We start from the raw sequence: 22,520 nt of genomic DNA on the forward strand, positions 1-22,520 counted from the left end.
CACATGGTGGCGGCTGTGTGAAGTTACAGGCATGCTTGGTTTCCAATGGCCGATATTTTCTGCTCAGATACCACCAAATGCAGTAAGGTTGATTGGACGGCGTGCTACGATACCGGCACAGTACTGCAGGAAACCAGTGGCCAAAGGAGCACGAGCAGAAGAGCAAGCAGTAGCAGAAGTTCTTGTAGTTAGCAAAAGGAGTTGTAGGAACAATCCGTAGATGGGTGAGAACAATCTAGGAAAATGTTCAGGAGCTTGGAGACTGGAAACTAGGCTAACACCTAGACACAATACTACTTGTCACATACATCATCAAATTCTTTATACACAGATGGTAGTTTAGAAGATTATTCAGGATTGTGAAGACCCGGGGTCTTCCATGGGCGTAACGCTACTCAGACAGCACAGGGTGAGGGTAAAACAGCGTGGCAATACTTTATTGACCCACAAACTGACAAACACACAGAACAATCCCATCATATACCCAAGATGGAACATTACACAGTCTCACCCTTCCTTCTTCGACTGCCTAGGATAGAACAACTGCGCCTTTGGAGACTTCCAGGGCCGACTACCTCAACCAGTGGCCCCCCGCTTCTGGTGGGCCCCCACAGAGAGGAGGTAGCAGTAAGCTTAGGAAGCTAGCAGTCCATCAAGGTACAAGGCCAGGAGACCCGAGGGTCCCAACCTGGCCTCTCCGAGAGTTTCCATGGGGCCAGGCGACCGGTGGGTCCCTCCTGGCAACTCTAAATGTCTCCATGGGTTCTAGGTGACCGGCGGGTTCACCCTAGCAATGCCCAAACAACATCCATGGGACCAGGTGACTTCTTTGTCCTCTCCTGGTCTCCCCAAAAGTATCTATGGTATCTCTGATGATTAAATGGAGCAAATCCATATCTTTCCAGTCAGGGAGCATACCCTTAGACCAGAATCATGTGAAATTCAAATCGGTGTCTCTTTGGATGCCATGCAATCCATCTGCTGTCCTGAAGGATGTCTCTCATTCTCCTTTCATCTTTCTGATGTTCCTTGATTCTCTGTCCCAAGTCCCACAGCTACAGAAATACATGCTCCCTTCTGCTTCTCTGGGCTCAAGTCTCTTGAATGGGCAGAACTCCTTTCACCCACCCCTTCCAAAGCGAAGTGTGCATTAGTGGAGGTATCTTTCTCAGGTCGACCGCATCACCTGGGTCTACAGAACTTAAACACATGCTAAAAAGAAAGAAAGAAATGTTTATTAAATGGAAAGAGGGAGGCATATCTAAAGAAGATTATAATGCAGTCTGCAGATCCTGCAGGGCACGTATCAGGTTAGCTAAAGCTGACAATGAATTAAGGCTTGCAAGAGATGTCAAAAGCAATAAAAAAGGATTTTGGGGGTATGTCAAAAGTAAAAGAAAAGTCAAAGATGCTATAGGATTTTTACAGGATGAAAATGGAGAAATAGTAAGAGAGGATGTTGAGAAGGCCGAACTTTTTAATTCCTATTTTGCATCTGTTTTCTCTCAGAAAGAAAATGTAACATCAACTGATCTTCACTGTCCTTTTAAAGGAATAGAGGAATCCAAGTTATCTGTAAACAGAAAGATTGTGAGGGAATATTTAGCTAACATAAATGAGTTCAAGTCTCCAGGTCCAGATGAATTACACCCCAGAGTACTGAAGGAGATCGTAGAAGAAATTTTAGAACCACTCTCCATAATCTTTGAAAATTCTTGGAGAACAGGAGAAGTCCCAGAAGACTGGAGAAGAGCAAATGTTGTTCCTATCTTCAAAAAGGGGAAGAAGGTGGACCCAGGGAACTATAGGCCGGTGAGTCTGACTTCTATACCAGGAAAGATCTTTGAACAAATTATTAAACAACATGTATGTAAGTACATGGATAAGAATGAAGTGATTAACCAGAGTCAGCATGGGTTTGTAACTAACAAGTCATGTCAGACTAACTTAATTTCCTTCTATGACAGAATCACTGACTGGGTGGATCAGGGAAATGCTGTAGATATAGTATATCTTGACTTCATCAAAGCATTTGACAAAGTATCTCACACCATCCTTATTGAAAAAATGACCAAGTATGCAATGGACCAGGCAACTGTTAGGTGGATTCATAACTGGCTTAGTGATCGGACTCAAAGGGTGGTTGTAAATGGCTTCACATCCAGCTGGATGAATGTCTCAAGTGGGGTACCACAGGGCTCCGTCCTGGGACCTGTATTGTTCAACATCTTTATCAATGATTTAGATGAAGGAATTGAGGGTAAACTGATTAAATTTGCTGATGATACAAAGCTAAGAGGGATAGCTAATACTAGAGAAGAGAGAGAGAGGATTCAAAAAGACCTAAATAAACTGGAGCAGTGGGCAGCAACCAACAGAATGGTTTTTAACAGGGAAAATGCAAAGTACTACATCTGGGCAATAAAAATGAAAAAAGCATATACAGAATGGGAGGAATAGAGCTAAGCAACAGTACATGTGAAAAAGACTTAGGTATACTAATAGATCATAGACTGAACATGAGTCAACAGTGTGATGCAGCAGCAAAAAAGGCAAATACAATTCTGGGATGTATTAACAGAAGCATACAGTCTAGATCACGTGAAGTCATTATCGGTCTTTACTCCTCTTTGGTCAGACCTCATCTGGAATACTGTGTACAGTTTTGGGCACCACATTTTAAAAAAGACATAGACAAACTGGAGCAAGTTCAGAGAAGAGCGACCAGAATGGTGACTGGTCTGCAAACCATGTCCTATGAGGAACGGTTGCAGGATTTGGGAATGTTTAGCTTGCAAAAAAGAAGACTGAGAGGAGACTTAATAGCTGTCTACAAATATGTCAAGGGCTGTCACATTGTAGAAGGATCATCTTTATTCTCATTTGCACAAGGAAAGACTAGAAGCAATGGGATGAAACTAAATGGGAGGAGACACAGATTAGATATTAGAAAAAACTTTTTGACAGTTAGGGTGATTAATGAGTGGAACAGGCTGCCACGAGAGGTGGTGAGTTCCCCTTCAATGGACGTCTTCAAACAGAGGCTGGACAGACATCTGTCTGAGATGATCTAGTGAATCCTGCTTTGAGCAGGGGGTTGGACCAGATGACCCAGGAGGTCCCTTCCAACTCTACCATTCTATGATTCTATGATACATGTGAGATTCCCTGTGGTGAAGGTTCTGCCGGATCTTCTTTCAACACTTACACAATAGGCCTAGACGACTTTTGAAAAATGGTTAGAGGCTGCTTAGATAGTAATGAAATTAGTGGAATGCTGAACACTTTACAAGTTAAATTAGTGTACATAAACTGAAGAGCAAGCAGAACATTAATAAAACAGCCAGCAATCTCTAATAAAACCCAATAATGTATTTCTTTTGGATTACCACATCTAATCATCTGGCTAATTAAAGTATTACACTGTATCGGCACAAGAATCCTCTACAAACTCTTCATTTGGTGAAGCCTGTGGGAAGGGTACAGTAGATGGAAAAGACATTTCTTTGGTTTCCAAATTGATAGTGGGATTTTGAGTCTGTAGCCATGGAAACCCGAGGATTATTGGAAAATGTGGAGATGAGATTAGTAGGAAGGATAAAACCTCATGGTGATTAGGTTCCATAACATCTCTAAGGGTTCAGTCTCTTGATTCACTGGTTCCGAATTTTGTGGAGATCTGTCAACAGTTTCCATGATAATAGATGAAAGTCTGTTTTGAATTTTTACCCCATGTTCATTTGCGAAAGAGATGTCCATAAAATTGCCTTTTGCTCCTGAATCATCCATGGCAGATGTGGAAATCATTTGAGAATCAACTTGAAACTTGATAAAAATAAAGCAATGAGAGTCCTTGTTTTCTTTTTTACTGTTGGGTGCAATAGAAGAAATTGAATGGATGACCACATTCACTGGAGGCGCTGATTCAGACAAGACTGATTCTTCTTCGGAAAAGTTGAGATCCACTGCCACTGCTTTATGTAGTTGAGAAGGACAATTGACGAGAAAGTGGTCAGTCTTGCCACAATAAAAACACAAATTTTCCCGAAGTCTCCGTTCTTTTCTCGCAGCACTTTCACGTTTTAATAGGCGGTTAACTTGCATGGGTTCAGCTTCAGATACGTGAGGACTTTTTATCATTTTAGCCTCCACTGTAGACGGCTCACTAGTGAGGAGACTAAAATGGAGTTGCTAGAGTGAGGTCCTCAAAAATCAACTGAAAACTAAGAGTTTGGGTATAAATTTGCAGGGAGGGTCGTGACAGTGATGGAGCAGAAAACCAAATCATAAACATTGACAACACAAAAGTGGTGTAAATTACAGCAGAAGTGTCCTCCAGTGACCCTGCACTTTCCTGTATATATACAGGTGCTTCTCACAAAATTAGAATATCATCAAAAAGTTAATTTATTTCAGTTCTTCAATACAAAAAGTGAAACTTATATATTATATAGAGTCATTACACACAGAGTGATCTATTTCAAGTGTTTATTTCTGTTAATGTTTATGAATATGGCTTACAGCCAATCAAAACACAAAAGTCATTATCTCATTAAATTAAAATACTTTATAACACCAGCTTGAAAAATGATTTTAAAATCCAAAATGTTGGCCTACTGAAATGTATGTTCAGTAAATGCACTCAATACTTGGTCAGGGCTCCTTTTGCATCAATTACTGCATCAATGTGGCAATGTGGCATGGAGGCGATCAGCCTGTGGCACTGCTGAGGTGTTATGGAAGCCCAGGTTGCTTTGATAACAGCCTTCAGCTCGTCTGCATTGTTGGGTCTGGTGTCTCTCATCTTCCTCTTGACAATACCCCCATAGATTCTCTATAGGTTTAAGGTCAGGCTAGTTTGCAGGCCAATCAAGCACAGTGTTACTGTTGTTTTTAAACCAGGTATTGGTACTTTAGGCAGTGTGGACAGGTGCCAAGTCCTCCTGGAGAATGAAAATTCCATCTCCAAAATGCTTGTCGGCAGAGGGAATCATGAAGTGCTCTAAAATTTCCTGATAGATAGCTGTGCTGACTTTGGTCTTGATTATTGATGAGCGAGCATGCTCATTATTTGAGATTTACAAGCATGCTCGGGCGAACACAGAGTATCTTCAGAGTGCTCTGTGTTATGTTTGAATCACTCTTGTGTGCCTGATTTGCAACTGTTAGGCATTCCTCACATGTATTAAAGTTGTCAAAGAAACATACATTCCTCACATTTATTAAAGCTGTCAAACAGTCGCAAAACATGCACACAGTAGTGATTCAAACATAACACAGAGCACTCTGAAGATACTTGGTGTTTGCCTGAGCATGCTCTGCGAAATGATTAACAGAACATACTCGCTCATCACTAGTCTTGATAAAACACAGTGGACCTACACCAGCAGATGACATGGCTCCTCAAACCATCACTGATTGATTGGAAACTTCACACTAGACCTCCAGCAGCTTGGATTGTGGCCTCTCCACTCTTCCTCCAGACTCTGGGACCTTGATTTCCAAATGAAATGCAGAATTTACTTTCATCTGAAAACAACACCTTGAACCACTGAGTAACAGTCCAGGTCTTTTTCTCCTTGGCCCAGGTAAGACGCTTCTGGCGTTGTCTATTGGTCATGAGGGGCTTAACACAAGGAATGCGATAATTGTAGCCCATGTCCTGGATACGTCTGTGTGTGGTGGCTCTTAAAGCAATTACTCCAGCTGCAGTCCACTCCTTGTGAATCTCCCCCAAATTTTTGAATGGCCTTTTTTAACAATCCTTTCAGGCTGCGGTTATCCCGGTTGCTTGTGCACCTTTTCCTACCACAATTTTTCTTTCCACTCAACTTTCCCTTAACCCCTTTACCCCTGAAGGTCGTTTGCACGTTAATGACCGGGCCAATTTTTACAATTCTGACCACTGTCACTTTATGGGGTAATAACTCTGGAACGCTTCAACGATCCCACTGAATCTGAGATTGTTTTTTCATGACATATTGTACTTCATGATAGTGATAAAATTTCTTCGATATGACTTGCGTATATTTGTGAAAAAAATCGGAAATTTGGCAAAAATGTTGAAAATTTAGCAATTTTCTAAATTTTTAATTTTCATGCTCTTAAATCAGAGAGATATGTCACACAAAATAGTTAATAAATAACATTTCCCACATGTCTACTTTACATCAGCACAATTTTGGAACCCAATTTTTTTTTGCTAGGGAGCTATAAGGGTTTAAAGTTGACCAGCGATTTCCTATTTTTCCAACAAGATTTAGAAAACCATTTTTTTAATGACCACATCACATTTGAAGTGACTTTGAGGGCCCTTTATGACAAGAAATACTCCCCTTAATAACCATTGGACCCCCGCGATGAGAATCGCGGGTCCCTATGGTTACCATGGTACCCTGAGATCATGTGATGATCCCAGGGTACGGTGGCCTGTGAGATCCAGCAACAAGCCGGCTCTCACAGGCACAGTCAGTGAGTCAGACATGACTCACTGACAGGTCTCATACACTGCAGTACAGAGTTACTGCAGAGTATGAGACCACATATCAAAGTGACAATCACACATGTTCCACAGTGGGACTTGGTAAAAAAGTAAAAAAAAAAAACACAAAGTGCACACATCACTAAAATCCGTTTTGCAGCTCAAAAATAAAGGAAACATACACATAATTGGTATCACCGCATCTGGAACAACCTGCTCTATAAAACTGTTGTGTTATTTAGTTCGTTTAGCAAAAAAAAAAACACGCCAAAAGTGATGCTTTTTCATTATACTGACTCACAAAAAAAGTGAATAAAAAGCGATCAAATCATCCCGCAAAAAAGCCATAATATGGCTCATTCGGCAAAAAAATAAAAAAGTTGCAGCTCTCAGAATGCGACGATGCAAAATCAATTTTCTTTTTTGTAAAATACAGTTTTTAGTCTGTAAAAATTGCAAAGCATAAAAAAAATATATAAATCTGGTATCGCTGTAATCGCACCGACCCAGCGGACAAATCAGTCTCATCACTTTTACCACACGGCGAACAGCGCAAAAAATAAAAACAATAACTGAATTGCTGGTTTTTGTTCATCCTGTGTCTGAAAAATCTGAATAAAAAGCGATCAAAAAATTATTATGTGCCCCAAAATGGTACCAAAAAATCTGCAACTCGATACGTAAAAAATAAGCCGTCATTCAGCTCTGTTCACCAAAAAATAAAAAAGTTACAGCTCTCAGTATATGGCAACAAAAATAACTACTTTTCATAAAAAAAAAGGATTTTTACTGTGTAATAGCAACAAAACCTAAAAAAAACCATATAAACCTGGTATCATTGTAATTGCACCGGCCCGAAGAATAAATCCGCCTTATCACTTATACCGCATGGTGAACAGCGCAAAAACAAGAACTATTCTGGTACTGCTGTCTATTTCTTCATTGTGCCTCCAAAAAAATCGGAATAAGTCTCGACTCACGTTTATCCTGCGCTCTCCACTGAGCGCCTACGTTGGGGTTTCCGTGTTAATTCACCAAAACTGCAATTCAGACAAAAAACCCAGATGGAGCCACTCATTTATGAGGCTGATGGAGTCCATTTGGACTGGTTTCTGTTCCAGCGGTGTACCATCATTTTAGGCTTTTTTTTTAGTGCACAAGTGTGGACAACCACAGGTCTGTGTGCGCCTAAAAATATGGAGACCACTGGAGCAGATGTCAAACAGGCTCCAAAGTGTCTCCATCTGCCTCTTTGTGGTGGGTGGTTCCGTTGGGGGTTTCGTCTGAATCGCATTTTTGTGGGATTTACATGGAAACCCTGTCGTAAGTTCTCAGCGTAGACTGGCGATCCAGTCTTATTCTGGAAGCAATCAATAATTATGTACCCCAAAATGTTACCAATAAAACCCCTAATTTATCCCACACAAAACCAGCTGCCTCTCAGGTCCGTCATCTGTCACGAGGACTATAGGGGGTCCCACGTTACTGGTAGAACAAAGTCTCTGGAAAAGTGACAGCTCCCGTCCCCTCAAATAAAATCCAGTGAATTCTGATCTCCCAAATCCAAATGCCCCACTGTACCTAAACTGCATTAAGTGGCCACATGTTTGGCATTATTGTAGCGGGGAGAGTACTTAATTTACGAGGTGTGTGAGAAATGTATGGGGGCGCTATGTATGGGCACTAAACTGGTATATTTGGAATTCTCCAGAATAAAGCCTGGCGTGGATGTTACATAATAGTCACTGCAGCAGTAGATGAATTCATTGAGATGTGTACTTTCGACAGTGGGGCCACTTTTGTGGTTTTTCTGCTGTTCTGGCACCTTTGGGGCTCCGCAAATGTCATCCACAAACTATTCTACCAAAATCTATGCTCCAAAAGCCAAATAGCGCTCCTTCCTTCTCAGCCCTGACGTGTGGCCTAACAGTAATTTCTGATGACATATGGGGCATTATCGCGTTCGGGAGAAATAGCATAACAAATTATGGGGTCCATTTCCTATATGATGACCTAATGGTATTAAATTCTGTGTAGTACCTGTAGGTTAAAAATGCTCACTATACCCCTGGATAAAATCCTTGAGAGGTGTAGTTTCCTTCCTTGCCGTCCGCCCAAACAATAGTTTTCCCCTACATATAGGGTATGTCCGTACCCAAGAGCAATTGCACAACAAATTTTTGGGTCCATTTTCTCCTGTTACCCTTGTGAAAATAAAAAAAAATTGGGGTTTAATTACATTTTTGTGGAAAAAAATTAGATTTTCTTAATTTCACGGCTTTACATTATAAACTTCTGTGAAGCTCCTGGAGGTTCAAGGTGCCCACCACACATCTAGATAAGTTCCCTGAGGGGTCTAGTTTCCAAAATGGTGTTACTTGTGGGGGGATTCCACTGTTTAGTCACATAAGGGGCTCCCCAAACGTGACATGGCGTCCGCTAATTATTCAAGCAAATTTTCCATTCAAAAAGTCCAATGGCGCTCCGTCCCTTCCGAACCCTGCCGTGCGTCCAGTGGTTTTCCCACCAGTGGTATGTACGAGATCAGGAGAAATTGCACTACACATTTTGGGGTCCATTTTCTCTCGTTACCCCTGTGAAAATAAAAAAATTGGGTCTGAAGTAAATCTTTTGTGAAAAAAGTTAAATGTTCATTTTTTCCTTTCACGTTGCTTCAGTTCCTGTGAAGCACCTGAAGGGTTAATAAAGTTCTTGAATGTGGTTTTGAGCACCTTGATGGGTGCAGTTTTTAGAATGGTGTCACTTTTGGGTATTTTCTGTCATAAAGACCCCTCAAAGTGACTTCAAATGTGATGTGGTCCCTAAAAAAATGGTTTTCTAAATTTTGTTGTAAAAATGAGAAATCGCTGGTCAACTTTTAACCCTTATAGCTCCCTAACAAAAAAAAATTTTGGTTCCAAAATTGTGCTGATGTAAAGTTGACATGTGGGAAATGTTATTTATTAACTATTTTCTGTGACATATCTCTCCGATTTAAGGGCATAAAAATTCAAAGTTTGAAAATTGCTAAATTTTCAAAATTTTCACCAAATTTCCATTTTTTTTCACAAATAAACACAAGTGTTATCGAAGAAATTTTACAACAATCATGAAGTACAATATGTCACGAAAAAACAGTCTCAGAATCAGGGGGATCCGTTGAAGCGGTCCAGAGTAATTACCTCATAAAGTGACAGTGGTCAGAATTGTAAAAATTGGCCTGGTCATTAACGCGCAAACCACCCTCGGGGGTTAAGGGGTTAAGGACTTAATTGGCTTCATCCTTAAGGGGTTAAACACCTGAACAATTTCCTAAAAAAAGCATCAAAAAGCAGAAGAGACGGATACACTGCAGAGTGTATGAGGAGCCGGGAGCAGCGCCATCTAGTGGTGGCAGTGCAGAACTGGCTACAGCGGAGGCCCGCGCTCCAGCAGCTCCAATCTCCTCCCCTCAGCACTGAGCGGCTACAGCGGAGGAGACAGTGAGGAAAGAGCAACTCCGAGCTACACAGCAGAATGTATGAGGAGCCGAGAGCAGCGCCATCTAGTGGTGACAGTGCGGAACTGTCTACAGCGGAGGCCCGCGTTCCAGCAGCTCCAATCTCCTCCCCTCAGCACTGAGCGGCTACAGCGGAGGAGACAGTGAGGAAAGAGCAACTCCTAGCTCCACACAACTCTGCTATCACGCCTGCACTGACTAGGCTCCGCCCTCTCACGGTGACACAGCCTCGCATGGCGACATTGGTCTGATGTCAGCAAAGGTCCTATAGCACACTTCACTTTAGTCTCTACCGCAGTGGAATGGAGAAGGCCCCGCCCCATCCGGTGACGTCACCTCACACAGCCGCCTCCAATCTACACGCTGCCCTTCCCCAGGTGGCTCCGTCTGTCCCGGTGTGCGGCTCTGCAGCTGGAGGTCTGTGCAGACTCCGCGTTATTCTCTATGCGGATTATTTCTTCCTCTTCCGTCTATATCGCCGTCACACTCCACAGCGCTGTACACATTATTATCACACGCACTATAGTCCTTATTATTTCCTCCTCTCCTCCAGAGAGTAATGTCCCCTCTGTACCGGCCACTGTAATAATTCTCCCTTCTCCCCATGTGACCCCACAAGATAATATTCCCCTATTCACCTGCAGCGGCCACAACTCCTCCTGTGTGCCCGAAATAGTATTACTGCCCCCTGTGTGCCCCCCATATATTAGTAATGTCCCCTGTGTGCCCCCATATATTAGTAATGTCCCCTGTGTGCCCCCATATATTAGTAATGTAGCCTGTGTGCCCCCATATATTAGTAATGTCTCCTGTGTGCCCCCATATATTAGTAATGTCCCCTGTGTGCCCCCATATATTAGTAATGTCCCCTGTGTGCCCTCATATATTAGTAATGTCTCCTGTGTGCGCCCATATATTAGTAATGTCCCCTGTGTGCCTCCATATATTAGTAATGTCCCCTGTGTGCCCGAAATAGTATTACTGCCCCTTGTGTGCCCCCATATATTAGTAATGTCACCTGTGTGCCCCCATATATTAGTAATGTCACCTGTGTGCCCCCATATATTAGTAATGTAGCCTGTGTGCCCCCATATATTAGTAATGTCCCCTGTGTGCCCCCATATATTAGTAATGTCACCTGTGTGCCCCCATATATTAGTAATGTCACCTGTGTGCCCTCATATATTACTAATGTCACCTGTGTGCCCCCATATATTAGTAATGTCCCCTGTGTGCCCCCATATAATAGTTATGTCACCTGTGTGCCCCCATATATTAGTAATGTCACCTGTGTGCCCCCATATAATAGTAATGTCACCTGTGTGCCCCCATATAATAGTTATGTCACCTGTGTGCCCCCATATATTAGTAATGTCACCTGTGTGCCCCCATATATTAGTAATGCCCTCTGTGTGCCCTCATATATTAGTAATGTCACTTGTGTGCCCCCATATATTAGTAATGTCACCTGTGTGCCCCCATATATTAGTAATGTCACCTGTGTGCCCCCATATAATAGTTATGTCACCTGTGTGCCCCCATATATTAGTAATGTCACCTGTGTGCCCCCATATAATAGTAATGTCACCTGTGTGCCCCCATATAATAGTAATGTCCCCTGTGTGCCCCCATATATCAGTAATGTCACCTGTGCCCCCATATATTAGTAATGTCACTTGTGTGCCCCCATATATTAGTAATGTCACCTGTGTGCCCCATATATTAGTAATGTCACTTGTGTGCCCCCATATATTAGTAATGTCACCTGTGTGCCCCCTATATATTAGTAATGTCACCTGTGCCCCTATATATTAGTAATGTCACCTGTGCCCCCAGTTTATGTTTCCTTGTACTTGCTGTAATTTTCCCAACACCTGGACCGCATAGCTCTATTATCAATGGTTAGTGAGAATGATGTTTATATTAGTTAGCGATATTTGGTGAGAATATGCTGTGCTTATAGAATGGTAAGACATCAGGTACCAGGAGCATTTGACATGTTTCATCTCCGGTGATATATTTGATATATTTGTTCGGTGTGAATTGACGCCTGAAGAGCCGGCCACTCAGAAGAAAGATACTATACTGAACAAATAGAACCTGTCAGGATTTGTGTAACATTTGGTTAGGCTGGCATTTGTTTTTGAACAATATATAAGCTAGTGAAGTTTTCAGCTAAGACAGAAGCCTGTTGACCTGTGGACTGAAAGGGGACGCCCTGACGTCACAGTGTGGATTCATCCCAGGACTTTTCTCTGTCTTCGCTGTTTTGCTTCTCACAGATGATGTTTCCCGGACAGATGATGTATGTTGCTCCTGGTGAAGTTTTTCCTGTACCGTGTGCGCTGTAACTACTTTACCTTTGTGATTTATATTATGTAAAAGTGTCCGCAATATCAGATTATTTCCTATTTTCTGTAATCATTTGATTATAATAAAAATTAATCGCCTTCTTTAAAGCCGTATCCGAGCCCCTTAAATACTTGCCAAAACATTTGGTGTCAGAAGTGGGATACGCAGAAGGCTTAAAATTTAAATTTTAGCTAAATTCCGATAATCCGGAATTTTGAGACCAAATTCCGATAGTCCTGAAAAGTGTGTGAAATTGCGTAAAACATGTCTCTCTTTAAGAAAAAAGAGGTTGTAAATATATCTGTTGATGTTCCAGGCTGGGAGCAGGCTCCCTACTGTGTTTTGGCCAATGAGTGGTCGCAATGTGTTGGATTAAGTGAATCATGGGATAAGTGTAGGAAAGATGCTGAACCAGCGAATGTGGTGACATGTTTGCAAAGGATGAGAGTTGAAAGGAACAAGGAGCTGATTGCAGTGAGCAGAAGAGGCTGGATCTTGTTCCATGCTTATAGGAAGCAGCATGAAGAGCGTATTCAGCTGTTGCAAAAAATGCAAGAATTAGGACAGCAAGTGTGTGAGATTCAGAGTGCTCTGCCAGCAGCACAATGCCCGAACAGGCTGCTTAGGGATAAATGTGAAGGATATCAACATAGTAACATAGTTTTTAAGGTTGAAGGAAGACTAAGTCCATCTAGTTCAACCCATAGCCTAACATGTTGATCCAGAGGAAGGCAAAAAAAAAAAACATGTGGCAAACACTAAGCTCCACATTGGGGAAAAAATTCCTTCCCGACTCCATACGACAATCAGCCTAGTTCCCTGAATCAACGCCCTATCAAGGAATCTAGTATTTATAACCTGTAATATTATACTTTTCAAGAAAGGCATCCAGGCGCTTCTTAAATTTTAGTAGTGAATCACTCATTACAACATCCTGTGGCAGAGAGATCCATAGTCTCACTGCTCTTACAGTAAAGAATCCGCGTCTGTGATTATGATTAGACCTTCATTCCTCCAGACGTAGAAGATGCCCCCTTGTCCCCGTCTCTGGCCTCAGAGTAAAAAGATCAGTAGAAAGGTCTTTGTACTGTCCCCTCATATACTTGTACATAGTAATAAGATCACCCCTAAGCCTTCGTTTTTCCAAAGTAAATAACCCCAAGTGTAATAACCTGTCTTGGTATTGCAGACCCCCCAGTCCTCTAATAACGTTGGTCGCTCTTCTCTGCACCCGCTCTAGTTCAGCTATGCCTTTCTTATACACCGGAGACCAGAACTGTACACAGTATTCTAAGTGTGGTCGCACTCTTGACTTGTATAGAGGTAAAATTATGTTCTCCTCATGAGCATCTATGCCTCTTTTAATGCATCCCATTATTTTATTTGCCTTTGCAGCAGCTGCCTGACACTGGCCACTAAACGTGAGCTTGTCTTCCACCAATACACCCAGGTCTTTTTCAGTGACAGTTTTACCCAGTGATTTACAATTAAGCATATAATTATACATTTTAATTTCCTCTGCCCAAGTGCATTACCTTATATGTATCCCCATTAAAGTTCATTTGCTATTTATGAGCCTGAGCTTCTAGTTTACATAGATCCTCCTGTAATATAGAATTGTCCTCCTCTGTATTGATTACCCTGCAGAGTTTAATGTCATCTGCAAATATTGAAATACTACTCTGTATGCCCCCTACAAGGTCATTAATAAATATGTTAAAAAGAAGTGGGCCCAATACTGACCCCTGTGGTACCCCACTGTTAACTGAGACCCAGTCTGAGTGTTTTCCATTAATAACCACCCTTTGTTTCCTATCACTGAGCCAGTTCTTAAACCACTTACTTATATTTTCCCCTATCCCCATTGTTCTCATTTTATGTATCAACCTTTTGTGTGGAACCGTATCAAAAGCTTTTGAAAAGTCCATATACACAACATCCACTGCATTTCCTGGGTCCAGTCCGGAACTTACCTCTTCATAAAAGCTGATCAGATTAGTCTGACAGGAACGGTCCCTCGTAAACCCATGTTGATATTGGGTCATGAGGTTCTTCTTCTTCTGATACTCTAGTATAGCATCTCTTAGGAAACCCTCCAGGATTTTACCCACAGTAGAGGTTAAGTTTACTGGCCTATAATTTCCAAGTTCAGTTTTTGTCCCCTTTTTGACATAGGCTGAGGGCTGAAAATTTCTTAGATTTGTTACATAGATTACGGGGAAAGTCACTAATCTCTGAATTACTTTCTGCCTCCAGAGATTCCAGGTTTTCCAATGCTTCCTTTTCTTCTCTGGTAGGAAATAGTTCATGTAACGCTGTTTTGTAATGTAATTTTTTGTAAATGAGTTTCCTTGCAAATAGATGTGTATCTTTCAGTGTCGTGAACGGGTCTAGGTGATGAACGGGAGAATAGGTAGGGCCCTTCTCTAAAGCCCCCGTCTCACATAGCGAGATCGCTAGCGAGATCGCCGCTGTGTCACGATTTTGGTGACGCAACAGCGACCTCACCAGCGATGTCGCTCTGTGTGACACTTTGCAACGATCAGACCCCTGCTCTGAGGTCGCTGATCGCTGCAAAGTGTCCTGGACCATTTTTTGGTCGTTGCCCTCCCGCTGGTCAGCACACATCGCTGTGTGTGACCACCGGGAGCAGCGATCAGGCTGGTAACCATGATAAACATCGGATTACTAGGGGCACACGCGCACCTAGTAACCCGTTGTTTATCATGGTTACGAGCCTGCTAAAGTGAGCAGTAACCTCCCGCTCACTGTAGCAGAGTGGTAACCATGATAAACAACGGGTTACTAGGTGCGCGTGTGCCCTTAGTAACCCGATGTTTATCATGGTTACCAGCCTGCTCCTGCTTCAGCAGCAGGCTGGTAACCAGGAGCAGGACATCGTGGAAAGATTCTTTCCACAATATCGCTGCTCCCCTGATCTTTGGTGAGCCTGCCTGTTTGACATCTCACCAGCGACCACATAGCGACGCAGCAACGATCCCTGACAGGTCGTATCGTTGTCGGGATCGTTGCAGCGTCGCTAAGTGTGACGGGGCCCTAAGAGTGTTAGTTGAGTTTTGGATAAGGTATGGGTAGATAAATTAATTACCTTATATCTGTCACCACCTACCTTTTATATGCAGCTGGTATCTCTTCTTTGTCTAGACGTTTAGTATATATTGATCTGGATATTTTGGTTGTTTAACGTAACTTACAAGCACCGTATACAATCATGCATATGTGTTATCCTGGCACAACGTTGTGCACAACGCCCCCCGAAGAGCCTCACGCGAAACGCGCGTCGGGGCCCCAGCGAGACACCGGTCCATACCGCACTATGGGTATGTTATGACTCATCTTTATGTCAGGGTCAATTTCTCTTCCCAGGCAATGTCATTATATTTCTGGACATCATAGAAGGTTACACATGTCTTATGGGCACCTTTACTGTTATGATGCCAAGACAACACATATGCATGATTGTATACAGTGCTTGTAAGTTACGTTGTCCAATTAATTGGTAACTGGATTTATTGATACTTGGATTGATAATATTGTCACTTCTTTTCATGTACCCATATTTGTGGACTCACATGGTTGTATCTCTGTCCTTTGTGTAGTTTTCACCTATGACCTACTATTTTATTGGTTGTGATCTATTTAGGAGTGTCCGTGGGACCTCCTTTTTATATTTTCAATACACAATAAAACCGTTTTTTTTAATCTGGAATCATTATGATGTTGACCTGACTCTTTTTTTGGGCTCTGTCACGCCACTCTTTTTGTAGGTTGTCTATAATGTAGGAACAGATTATGGGAGTAGGGAGAGGCAGGGTTTCATATCCAGTACCATAATATACAAAACAGCTCTTTTATAGAGCAAAATAATATTCCTCAGTACCAGCATGTACTAAACAATTTTTTCAGCTAAATAATATTCCTGGCCTATTGCTGAAATAGCGTATATTTATCTAGCAGTTGTGCGACTGGCGCAAAGCCTGCTGAGCTATGCAAACTAAACTATTTACCAGTAATTTTCCTGAGTCTGCTGTTGGCGTGTGTCATAAAGGCAGTATAACGAAAAAATTACTGTGCTATTGGTTAAATAAAAAGCGTATATTTATCCAACAGTTGTGACTGGCGCAAAGTCTGCTGGGATACTCAAACGTCACTGTTTACCAGTAATTTTCCTGAGTCTGCTGTTGCTGTGTCTAATAAAGCTAAAAAAAATTACCCACACATTACTACATACAGGGAATTTATACATAACACATCTGTGAGGGTACTTGTGAAAAATAAAGCCAGGGATTTTTTTTTTCATAAAGCATCCAATATGGGAAAGGGTGACGTTAAGGAACGGGGATGTGGATGTGGCACTCGCCTGAGGGTTTCACTGCTCGACATGCTTGGCGAGTATTTCCGGGATGCTTGGGCGGGAGCTCGGGTCCCCGTCCTGCATGTTTGGTGCTCTTAAGAGAGACAGTGAACATGCAGGGATTATCTGCCACTCACTGTAATGCCATAGCCATCTTGGTTGTGGCATTAGAGTGATTGGCTGGCCGCATATCGTCATCGGGTATATATAAGACCTGGTGCCCCTATGCTCATCAGAGTCTAACCCAGAAACAGGCAGAGTAGGGAGAGGTGCTGCTGTGTGAAGGACAGAATTGGCAGTGTAATAGTTAGGTATAGGTATTCCACACCAAGATAGATATCCATCTGAACTAACAGTCCTTCTGAGGACTAATCCAGCTGCATATATTCAGTGGTGATAGCAGGAGTTAGGCAGGCAGATTTTGTGGACACTGTATACAGCACAATAGGGTCCATTGCACGTTCTGTCTGCTCCTGCTGTTACAGATATCTGTAGACATGGCCCCAGATATCAGGGACCAGGGCTCTTTTTTTTTTTTTTTTTTTTTTTTTTTATCTTAATCCTGATTAGTAGCTTAAAAAGCAATACAGTACACCATTTTGCTGCTCCATATGCTTGTTAGCAGAATACAGGCATTTTTTTTATTTTATTCACATTGCTGTATTGTAAAGCAGAGACAATTTTCCATCATCACACCTGATCCCATATTCCTGCCGTAATAATAGACATTTTGTCGAGCGTGCCAAATATACTCGATTTAAAGTCAGCCAGCTGTGTATTGTTGAACTTATTCACACTTGGTGGTTGAACAATACTATACTAAAAGGGCCCAGCCTAAAACCGTGATCGTCACACCTGATCCCATATTACTGCCATAATAATACAGACATTTTGTGGAGCATACCGAACATACTCAATTTAAAGTTAGCCAGCTGTGTGTTGTTGAACTTATTCACACTTGGTCGCTGAACAATACTGTACAAAAAGACCCCAGCCTAAAACTGTGGTCGTCACTAGTGTTGAGTGAATTTGTTCGGCAAATGTTCAAAAGTTTCAAATTCGGCACAAATATGGCACATTCAGATTCGTGATCACAAAGGCGATCAAATTTTCTTAAAATCTGAAAAGTTTTAAGAACTTGCGTGGGACCGCGAATACAGGGCAACCACAGCATTTTGAACAGTTTTGTTAGCATAGTGCAAGTGTATGATGGGGGGGGGTGACGTGCCAGGTGAGTGTGGGGGCTGGGGAGAGCTTAGAACAGGTCAGATCAGCCAACAGCGCACTTTATTTTTCTTTTTTCCTGTGGGCGGTAACTTTAACTGGAGAAAGCGCAGCCAGCCAATCATAGCGCAGGAAGCATCTACACTGTCCAGACATAAGGGCTTCTGCAATTGGCTGCAGAAATCACATGTCCTCTCAATATAAAAAGCGGCCATGTTCCCTCAGCGCCATTATATGCATGTCACTGCTGGAGACAGACGCAGCTCAGAGTTCTCCTGTGTAATGAGAGATATTAGCTAGATAGATGGGCGCTTGTGTGGTAGTCAGATAGTGTAGATAATTCCTTGCCTGTGTACCTCTGCAACCGCTGGTGCAGCACATTTTTGGTGTTCTTGTGCAAGATTCTGACAGAAACAGATGGCCCATGCCATACAATAGTGCTGTGCACCGCTGGTATAGAGCTCCATGTCTCAGGATACCTTGAATGTTTTTTTGCAATTGCTAATGTGATCAAGCAAGCGCAGTGCACCTTTTCATTTAGTGGGGTTGAAATTGTGCTCTTCACAGTCTGCAGAGCTTCTTATTGCAGAGCACAAAATCAGTTTTTTTCTGCTGCTATTGTGATATTGAAAGCTGTGTGCACTAAAGTTTTTTTTAGTGCCAGATACTATTTTAGTGGAGTTGAACTTCTGGTGGTTTCAGAGTAAAAAAAATAGATTTTTTTTCTCTTGCTAAACCCAGTCCAAAAAATATTTTTTCCTGTGCCAAAAGTCATACAGTGCTATAAGACAGCTACTACGTCAGTGGGGGTCAAAGTCAGCTGGACGCAGAGCTTATGCAGTGTAACCCAAAAATATTTTTTGCTCTGAGTAAAGTGATACAGCTGGCTAGATCTGAGTTTGAAACATTTTGGAGCATATATTCTATGCTATACTGGCCTCATCCACATTAAAAAAAAAATCTTCTGTTCCTAAAGTAATACAGTAGGGGACATCACAAAACGGTCCTATCCAAAGACAACTGACAACTGTTAGTGGATGCCTTGTTGATAAGGCCCAGAAAGATCAGGTGCTCCAGTGGATGGCAAGGTCTGCTTCCAGTGCCCTCTCCTCTTCTTCCTCCATCTCAACATCACACTCACTACAGTCCACAGAGGTGGCACCCCAATTACCCATGCCCCCCCCCCCACGTCACAACTGACCAACTGACTATAGCGAACCACAGATGGGCGAGTCTGTAGAACTATTCACCCATTCTACACCATGGGCATCAGAAGTGTACTCCAAACAGTGACAGAGTCAAGGGGAGGAAAGCATCTGCACCGATGCCCAAATTTTTTTTAGCTTGGATTCGGGGCAGGACGAAGTAGGGTCCAAGCAGGCTCCTGAACCTCATCACCAGACGATAACCACAGGGGAGGGAGGTGATCCCGATGAGACTCAGATAACTGAATCTCATGCGGACAGTACTGTGCTGTCAGGGCAGCAAGAGGAGAGGGGTCACTCTGAGGGAGAGGAATGGGATAACACATTGGATGATGACCAGGTTGAAGATCCTACTTGGTGTGAACCCAGAGTCACACAGCCGAGTAGCTCATCAGAGGAGGTGGAGGAGGAAGACAAGGAGGTTACATTTCACCCTACGGCACAGACATGGAGTGATGCAAGCACAAGGAGCACTGCATCCTCAGCCACAACTATGGCTGTGGCCAGAAGGGGTCACGGTCTGCAGCTCGCAGGGGCAGCAAGGGTTGCCATGCATGGGCCTTTTTTGTCACTGCAAAGGATGAGCCAACTCACGTTATCTGCAAACATTGCAATAAAAAATTCAGTAGAGGGAAAAACTGCAATAATTTGACTACTATATGCATGAACGTTCACATGCTCAAACAACATTCTTTATGCTGGGAATCTTACCGCGCTGAAATGCGGAACAGCGCACTTCAACAACCATCAGCTGCCCCATCAAACACATCCGCTGCTTCTTCCTCCTCCTCTGTTACCGTGCCAAGTATTGTCACGCAGGTCTCCCATCGCAGAAACTCCGGTTCTTTACCCGCTCCAGTCAGGCTGAGTGACAGCTTGTCAGCTGTAACGGAAGCGGACACGTCTGCTGTGTTTGTTTCACCGAGCACACCGCATGTTTCTCAATCCACCGTAACTTCTTCACCTCACTCACACTCCACCAGTTTTTCCGGTTCACCATACTGCACCCTCTCTCAGCACCTTAGCCAGCCCTCGGTCCCGCAGTTGTGGTCGCGTAAAAGATTGTTTCATCCTACGCATGACAAAGCTAAGAGCTTGAACTCCACCATCTTCAATCTGTTGGCCACAGAAATGTTGCCTTTGGGTCTGGTAGATACAGTTTCCGAAAACTATTGGCCGTCGCAGTTCCCCAGTACCAGTTGCCCAGTCTCCATTACTTCTCTAAGAAAGCTGTGCCTGCGCTACACCAGCATGTCACAGACAACTTCACCCGTTCCTTGTCGAAATCCATGTGCGCCAGGGTGCATTTCACCACAGACACTTAGACAAGTAAGCATAGCCAAGTGCATTACATCTCGCTGACTGGGCACTGGGTGACTCTGGTGGCTGTGGGGGCAGGCGGGGAAGGGGCTGCTCCACAAATCTTGAAATCCCCAAGGCTTGCAGAAGAAACCTCTGTATTTCCCACTTCCTCCGCTGCTTCTGCATCCTCCACCTCCCCTCTAGGGCCTCCACCTACGCACTCAACCTCTGCCTTAACGAGACACGCGTTCCAAGGGTGCGGAGCGAATATACACCACCTCCGTAATGCGCAGTCAGGGCTCACCATAATCAGGCAGTCTTCAAATTAATATGCCTTGGAAATTGCAGTCATACAGGTGAAGAGTTGTGGGCAGATCTCCAGGCTCAGTTTCAGCAATGGCTGTCTCCGCTGAACCTAGAGCCAGGGAAGGCCATGTGCGATAACGGTGCGAACCTGTTAGTGGCCCTAGGCCGAGGCAAGCTCGCACACGTGCCTTGCATGGCTCACGTCCTCAACCTGGTGGTACAGCGATTTCTCGCCACTATCCTGGCCTGGATGAGCTGCTTCACAAAGTACAGAAGCTGTGTGCTCACTTCCACCGTTCGCACCCTTCATGTCATTGACTTGCATCAATACAGAGGTCTTTGTCTGTGCCAGTTAACAGGTTGGATCTGCAATGTGCCGATGCGGTGGAATTCCACTCTGCACATGTTGCAGCGACTGTGCCAGCAGCAACGAGCTCTGACGCAGTATGTCATCACGTACAGCTTGAAGCAACGCAGTACGGACTTGGGGCATATCACATTTGCGGAGTGGGAACAGATTAAGGACCTCTGCACCCTTTTGCATGGTTTTGAAATGGCTACTAAACTGGTTAGCGCTGACGATGGCATCAGCATCACTCTTCCGGTCATATACATGCTGGAGCAAACTTTGAAATAACCTGCAGCAGGAGGTGGTGGCCCCAGAACAAGAGGAGGGTGCGGAAGGGATACCAATGTCTCAAATTTCCAGTCTGTCGTCACACAGGTGGATGCCAAGTGACGGTGGATTACAGCGATCAAGGGGGTTTGGTGATACCAGGCAAACTGTTAGTGAAGATGCAAAAGCCGAGGAACTAATGGAGGAGGAAGAGGTGATGGGTGAGCAGCTGTCAGAGGATGAAGAGGATAATCATCCCCTCTTGTTTGAATGTCGTTGGCAGGAGGGGATGGAGGGTACAAGCATCAGTGTTACGCAGCCCACAATACAGCCTGGCTTTGGACCTCCTGGAAGAGCCCGACATATGAGTGCCTTTTTGATGCTCTATCTGCAACATAATCCCCGTATAGTTAAGATTCGAAATAATGCTGACTACTTGGTTGCCACCCTGTTAGATCCACGTTATAAGAGTCAATTTTGCCAGATGCTTCCCGCTCCGGAAAGGGACCCGCTTATGTTGGAGTATCGAAACAAGCTTTTAAGCAACCTTAATAGAGGTTTTCCCCAAGATAACAGTGAGGCACACAGTGTGCATCGCAGCTGTAGTCTTTCAACCTCCAGCACATCAGTTCGTCAACGCCAAAACATTAGCAGCAGCAGAGTAAGTGGCAGAAGCAATTTCTGTGAATCTTTTCACATATTTTTTGCACCAGCACAACAGAGTACAAGTCTGACACGTGATGAACGACTTTAGAGGATGGTGCAGGAGTATCTAGAGTTCAATATCAATACCATCAGGGAGGGTTTGGACCCTTTTACATTTTGGTCTTCAAAAATGGATGAATGGCCTGAGCTCGCCTCTCACGCTTTGGAGGTTTTATCATGCCCAGCAGCCAGCGTTCCCTTTGAAAGTGTCTTCAGCGCTGCCGGTTGGCTGTACTGGAAGAGGTGTAGGTCTTATTTACACTATTTGTACAGTAGTGAAATTGATGCCACTTTGCTGGCGTCTGCCACAATTTTTTTTAAATGTGGGGAATCCTGATTGGGTCTCCATCTATTGGGTTGGCTGTAGTGGAACTGATTAGGCCTCCTTTGCAATACTTATACTCTAGTGAAATTGATGCCACTTCAGTGGTGTTAGGCCCTCATTTAGGGCAATG

This window comes from Phyllobates terribilis, unplaced genomic scaffold (genome assembly GCF_046119375.1).
Source record: "Phyllobates terribilis strain yellow unplaced genomic scaffold, ASM4611937v1 Scaffold_17__1_contigs__length_24005725, whole genome shotgun sequence".
Taxonomy (NCBI): Eukaryota; Metazoa; Chordata; class Amphibia; order Anura; family Dendrobatidae; genus Phyllobates; species Phyllobates terribilis.